This window comes from Magallana gigas, chromosome 1 (assembly GCF_963853765.1).
Source record: "Magallana gigas chromosome 1, xbMagGiga1.1, whole genome shotgun sequence".
Lineage (NCBI taxonomy): Eukaryota > Metazoa > Mollusca > Bivalvia > Ostreida > Ostreidae > Magallana > Magallana gigas.
This window is the reverse complement of record NC_088853.1, coordinates 16225727-16233034: the sequence shown is the minus strand read 5'-3', so window position 1 is coordinate 16233034 and position 7308 is coordinate 16225727. Positions and strand designations below refer to the sequence as shown.

The 7308-nt window shown below is 31.3% G+C and overlaps 1 long non-coding RNA gene across 1 annotated transcript; it reads right to left on the bottom strand.

Moving 5' to 3' along the window:
* Positions 1 to 3853: 3853 nt before the first annotated feature.
* Positions 3854 to 5233, bottom strand: LOC136273169 (uncharacterized). Its single transcript, XR_010711387.1, has 3 exons — positions 5094 to 5233; positions 4365 to 4545; positions 3854 to 4032 (listed from the first exon to the last, which is right to left on the bottom strand). It is a non-coding gene; the product is annotated as an uncharacterized lncRNA (long non-coding RNA).
* Positions 5234 to 7308: the final 2075 nt, after the last annotated feature.

Sequence of the window (7308 nt, the reverse complement as noted above, 5' to 3'; positions counted from 1 at the left end):
TTTTCAAGATAGGAAGTTGGTTTCTTAACAGATTAATTGTACATGTACCAGAGGTGTGCATATTGCTAAGATTTTGATTTCTGATAATTTATGAAAAAAATACCAGCAAAATATTGCACGTAGGGTACCTTCAATGTACGGATAACTCCTCCTACAATTTTCATGATAGGAAGTTGTTCTTTTGCAGATCGATTGTACATATATCAAAGCTGTACATATTGCTAGGATTTTGATTTTTGATAATCTATAAAAAATAAAATACCAGCTTTTCAACTTAGTCATTTTTGGCAAAATATTGCATATAAGGTACTCAATTTCACTGGATACGGTAGGTAGTGTTTATCAATTCAGGGTTGACATGGATAATGGATACTGTTCACATAAAAGGAAACCTGGTTTGCTGTCACATTTACATCTTTTCACTTGTTTTTACATTTTACTAGAGCAAGGGTATGCCTGTCTTAAATACTGACGACTACTTTATATAAAATGTTCCTTGCTACTTCAGCTTAAATCACTATGTCAAATTTTAAAAAAAAACGTATTAAGACGTTGTTATCCTTATGTTAACCAATGTAATATCTGTAAGGAATGACTACACATAACATTATGAAATGTTTCAATCCTAATAATTACCAATCCTTTCAGGTGATCGTTATTTACATAAAGGGGCACTATCCCACCCATTAGAAATCAATAGTAACTCGTGCTTAAAGCGAATGCAACATATTCACATATTTATGAAAATTTTTAACTATAATTGAATGATTGATTTGGCTCGACAGCTGCCATTATTAATAACAAGATGTGCAAATATGCTAACGTATTCATTTTTTGACGGAAAACAAGGGGATATCTCAAGAAATGTTAATATATCCGTGAGATGTATAATCGTGTTTTTTCGGACACAGTTTGTCAGCTGATTTCAAAGATTGTTGTTGGTTTCATGAAAGATAAGTACTGTAAAACGTATGATTTTTTTTTGTAACGTCACTGAAAAGCTGTCTCGGTATAAAAATATATATTCTAAAACACATGACTTCAAAACGTTAGCAGTATTATTTTGACTGATATCAAACTTTATGCTCTTTTGCATACTCTGGTATGAAAAAAAATATCATACATGTATATACAATCGTTCTAAATTGTCATTAAAAATATCAAATATTTCAATGCCTAAAATCTTTATGTGTTTATTACCAGGGCTAGCACGTTTTTAGAATTCATAGATTTAAAAAAAACCTTGAACATTTCATATTGCCAGCAAACAGATATAGACTTATTCAACACATTTTCAAAATATTAATAATTTATATAATTATGGCATAATATAAAAAGAAAACTAATATTGTGTTAAAAACTAATGTTAAAAGACAATCTATTTTGGCAGCAATTGGCACTACGGTTCTAGCAATTGGGGAGGAGCGTACAATTGCGCAAGCAGCTTGCACTGGATTGGGGTCGGAGAAAAGATATACCGCTGCAATTCCTCGAGCACGATGGGGAAAGTCATATCAGGATATTTATAGCTCAATAACATGGACGATGATAATGAATTTCCCTGAGCGTGAGTATTCAACGTACAAAAAAATTATTCAAAAATGTACGTCTAATTGTAGCAAAGAAAAAATATATTACACTCATTTGTTTTGAACGCGTTGTTCAAATTCAGATAAACTAGAAACCTAAACAACATCAGCTAGAAACAGTACACTTTTCTTTTTACCTTATATGGAAGAGTAAGCATCCCCTGTTGATCGGCCGCACTGGTTATAAATAATTAAAGAAACGTGCTGTTTATTTTACATTTTGTTGATAAAACTTGATATACATTGGATGAACTGGCATATAAAGGAAAATGTATTCTTGTACATTGTACATTTTAATTTTGAGGGGGTACAGACACGCAATTGAAGGCAAGATAAATTGATAATATATATATATATATATATATATATATATATATATATATATATATATATATATATATATATATATATATATATATATATATATAATGATATAAGTTAGACAAAAGCCCTAGACGTTAGACAATTTACTATAAAAATAAAGAAAAAAATCTTGTACAAAAACCTATTCAAAACACACAATAATTCACTGTAGCAAGCACATGCAAATCAGAATGAAATGTATGAATGTCATAATTATCAGTTTAACTTCTTCAGCTAGTCATAATGAGATATGCATTTACTATACATGTAAATCTGAATTACCAAAGCAGGGTCTATTATGTTTGACAATTGACAAATGTAAACAAAGAGGCATAATTCTAGAAAAATGAAGTTAAATTTAAATCCAGGTTTTTCTCTGTGTAATATATGTTTACGTCTGAGGTCCTGTAAACATGTAACCCGTGATCGTAATATGAACAAACAATCTTTAAATTGATTTAAGATATTTCATACATTGAGGTATCATTCCGATTGGTTTTTAAGCTAAAAAACTGGATGTAAGAGGACTTTTCTTCCACAATTTTATCTGACTTAACAAAGAAAGTTGAAGAACGTTACTAACTTTTTATCCAACAATTGCTCAGTTATTTTCATACTGTTTAATGAACATTGTTTTATAATCGAGGTACACATGTATTTATAAATAAAAATGATATAAAATATGCTACATAAAATATAACTGTTTTGATCAAAGACATGCTACTTTCGATAACGGTTTTGACGAACGAACTTTAACAAATAATTTTATTAAAATGTTTATGATTTTAAATGTAGATGCAGAAAAGTAGCTCCACATGAAATTCGGATTGACTTTACTTAAAGCTACAGTTCCATCCACAAACAAAATGCCAATGTACAGATCTGTGTCTCCTTTTCGTTCGTCAATTCGTCTATACATCAACGTCAGACCAAATTCGTAGGTCAAAGTTTTAGATCATAAAAAAAATATCAGTTCTCATATAGGGCAATTTTTCTCGGCCTGATCCAATTTTGCTCAGATGTTAGCAAACGACGAACATTAAACAATAGGAAGGAGAACGGTTGTATGATATCTATGAAAAAACTATTTTGGGGCAGTTATTTTTGTTTTTTAGTCCGATTCTTATCCTACTTTATCAAATTACTGCCTGTAAAAAAAGAAACATGCGGTAACAATAAACAATAAGAAAAATGAAATAATTCTTTCGTCTTTGTCAAACAATATTTCTTTGAAGAATACTTGTCCGAATCGTTTGTCTACCCTCTGCTGTCTCAGTTGTATTTGTCCCATTGACTGATTGATGGATGAAGGGCTTGCAATACAATTAAAAAATAAAAGCAAAGTTCTATAACTTTAGTTTCTTAGTTTGAAAAAATATACAATCTCAAATTGAGACATATTAAGTCTATTCATTGATTTTGTTGGTTGAAATTAGGATTTTGAGCTTCATGTTAAAAGGACTTTGGACGTAAGCAGACATAGCAACGAGGAACAATGGAGCAAATACTTGTGACAACATATTTTATTTACTTTTACCCTTTTGATAAAATTATACAATCCTTATAAACATACTCCTTAATACAGTTTTTCCACTAAAAGTTTTGTTTATGTTTGCATCAGTAGTGAAGAGAAAACCAACAGTTGCTGACCTTGGATTCGGCAACATATGATTCGATGGACCGTCAATCAGATGTGTGCAATCGTCTTAAAGCAAGAATTATATCCTCAGGTCAAGTCAATAACATGTTGCCTTCACACCAAACATACGGTATTACATATATTTAATAATCAGGTACAATCTTTAATATTGCAGTAGAACCAAAACATGTTCTTTTAAATTTCTAATAAATGATCTTAAAAACAGCACCCAAGAGGAAAAAAAACGTAAAGAAACTTGGAAAAATCATTCTTTTTTATTGTTCAATCAGTTACACTGAGCAACAGCAGAAGTTTGGTCCCCATTTTGTTTGAACACAACCCTTGGCGCCATACTTCCATGTGTTCATCCATTTAGTGTTCAATGTGTCCTTTGGTCCTTTTTTCTGATAGATCAGAATCCCCTCGATACAATATGGCTTACTTTTTAAAAGAAAAGATCGGCAGAATTTAGATATAACCTTCATTATGACTTGGTTCAGAATCCAATTTTAACAAGGTAGGCCGTTTATTGCTAATGTTTTCAACCTCATTATTCTAGATCCCCTATTTTGCTGCAGCTGAAACTACCATATATTTGAATTTATCCAAATTACAATGTAAAAGAAAAGTACTTTTTCAGGCTAATATTGCTTAGGTTTCTAATTAATCAGAATTTGTTAACGCCTTCTAAACAAGTGAATGTGATATTTTTTTTTCTCTGCTACAACTAGACGTGCATTTTATATAAGTTATGTTCTACTTTAATTACATACGTTCCGGGATATTCAGTTTCCTCGTCCATGTCGGTCACTGAACTACAAATATCCTGGCATGACTTTCCGCCTCGTTCTCGAGGAATTGCAGCGGTGTATCTTTTCTCTGAGCCCATTCCAGTGCAAGCTGCTTGCGCAATTGTATGGTCCTCCCCACCTGCTAGAACCGTAGTGCCAATTGCTGCCAAAAAAGATTGCTTTAAACAAATAACTTACTAATGTTCATTTGTTTAGCATAATATATCAAATAATTTTTGTCATGCCAAATTCGCCATTCCCTTGCGTAAAAAATGTAAGCAAACTGAACCTTTGATAATATAACATTCCTGAAAACAAGATAGAAATCAAATTTATTTAAACCTCAGCTACCGCAAATATTGTTTTCACGGCATGTCCCATTACATCTTTATATTCAAATAAGGCAACCACTCTCATTTCAATTATATCAATTTCAATGTCGCCGCCCTCCTCAATATTTTCTCAAACGTTATCTTGAATTCAAATATAAAAGATCAAATTTTGGAGCAACTCAAACACTTTTTAAGTTTGGAGCTGGTAAAAAATTAGTTTTAAATGTACCAGTTATACATGTAATTCGGATAAATCCAGCCCCCACCTCCTGACCTTTGGCTATTAGCTAATACAAAGCACTGTTTTCTAAAATAAAGAATGGTAATCCTTTGATCATATCTATTTTTTCTGGTTAGATTACAACTCAAAAATACTTACCAAAAATGAAAACGAAGACAACTAGAAGACCCATTTCGTTGAGCAGTGTTGAATAGCAGAGGAAATGTGCATGATGGTGTCTATAACACAAACACTCTTATATAACAATCCTAGCTGCTGATTAAGTCCTTCAAAACATCTGTTCATATCACGTTTTACACATTAATCTTGGAATTGAATTGATGATTTTTCTATAATTATAACTATTTTGTCTACAACTACACCTGCCGCCAATGTTAAAGGTGAAACTAATTTTCGAAGAACCCATCTGATTATTCATCAAACATGTTTGTTTTTTGTACACCACTTCTAATCCTATACAGATTTGCATTATTGTATTTTAAAGTCCACGCTGTTAAACGTTGGAACTTTTCTCGTATATGTATATCTTCTTAAAAAATTTTCTTCAGTTTTTGAATGAAATGTGTATTTATGTTATAAAAATTATGCTACAATATCAACAATTGTGTCGAGTTGCAGATGTATTGCTGACAAAGCGAAAAATAGAGAGAGAGAGAGAGAGAGAGAGAGAGAGAGAGAGAGAGAGAGAGAGAGAGAGAGAGAGAGAGAGAGAGAGAGAGAAGGAAGAGAGAAAATCTCAAATCACATTTTTTTCAATGAAAGTCATCGTTCACGTTTGTATTTAAATTTCAACGCGTACACTTGCCTCCAATTCTCAAAAGTGGGACAATCATTTAAAAATATCTTACGGCGTCAAGCATCAAGCGTTTCTCTATTGAAATCTTAGAAATGAAAAAAAAATAGCTTGCAAATCTCATTGAGTGCTCATTTTAAAAGAAAATTAATTTCTTGTAAGTTAAGATGCACAAAATGAATTTAAATATCAAATCTATTTAATGATTATCATTTATAGTTTAGAACCATTTTTAAAGAAGAGCTTGGACTTCGAATGGTTGTATCAAAAATCAATGTGACGTATGCATGTCTTTTTCATTATATACCATTAATGAGCCATGGCTTATTGAAAACAACAAGACTTGTCTAGCTTTTGAGCTAAGACAACGTCATCGGTGTATATTTCGCTTATAAAGCGTCATTTTTTAATTGTTCTGAGGCAAGAAATAATTATTGATGTCCTACTGAAAGGCCAAGACACGTAAATTAAATCTGGTTCTTACAACTGTAGTATTGCCATCTTTAGGGTAGACAATACTTATGTATTGAATTTGTTCGTTACGTTGTGTTTCTTTTTTTTAATGTTAGTATTTAGATTTTGAAAATTGTATGTCAGTAATCAAAGTTAAGAATACTTTATGTTCAATACAACATCTAAATGAGAAATTATTGATTTTGAGTTTTTATTAAATCTACTACTTTTTGGGCCTGTCCGGTTGAGCTCGAAAAAAATCCACCATAAATGTATTGCACAGATGCTTATTACCCCCCCCCCCCCTTTTTTTTTTTATAAAACTTCACATTAATACAACTCATGAGATGTGAGCTCGAATCCATTAAATTCAATGACATAGCTTAAAAATACAACAGAGGAAACTTATGAGAGAAAGGTCTGAGAAGTCTTCACAGCACGTATTAGATAAATTGTGGTAGATGACATTTATTGTAATATACATTTTATCTTTCATTAGAACTGATTTGCTCGAATTAAACACATCATATGTAGGGAAGACAATTACACCACATTAATATTTTTCTATATAAGAGTTAGATTTAACAATATATTTCAAGATTACTGCAAACCAATTAAATAAAAATGTAAATGTCATTAATTTGGGCGCATTATTAGATGCTGTAAAACTCCTTATTTTTATGCATCAAATTGCTAGAATATAAACTCACGAACGCCAGATTTTTTTTACTAAGTACTTTCTTTATTCAAATTCACCCATGCTGCATCGTTTGTCCAGATAACTTATTCAATAGTTTTCAGGTTAATTAGTCACTTTCAGTTCAATGGTTCGTATATGTGCACATTAGAGATAACAATCATACGTTGAGTATTTGATAATATGAAAAATAAGCTGAATATACCAAATTATGACCATGATAAATTCAGGCAGATATATTGGCCTTAGGTTATGCTCATCAATTCACGCTCGACAAATTGTAATGCGTATATTGTTCCAAGAAAGGAAAACCGGTTTGCTGTCAGATTAACAGTTTTCCCTTGTTACTTTTAAGGTTACATCTATCATATTACTGTCTATTACCATTGTCCTTGAAAATAGAATGATTC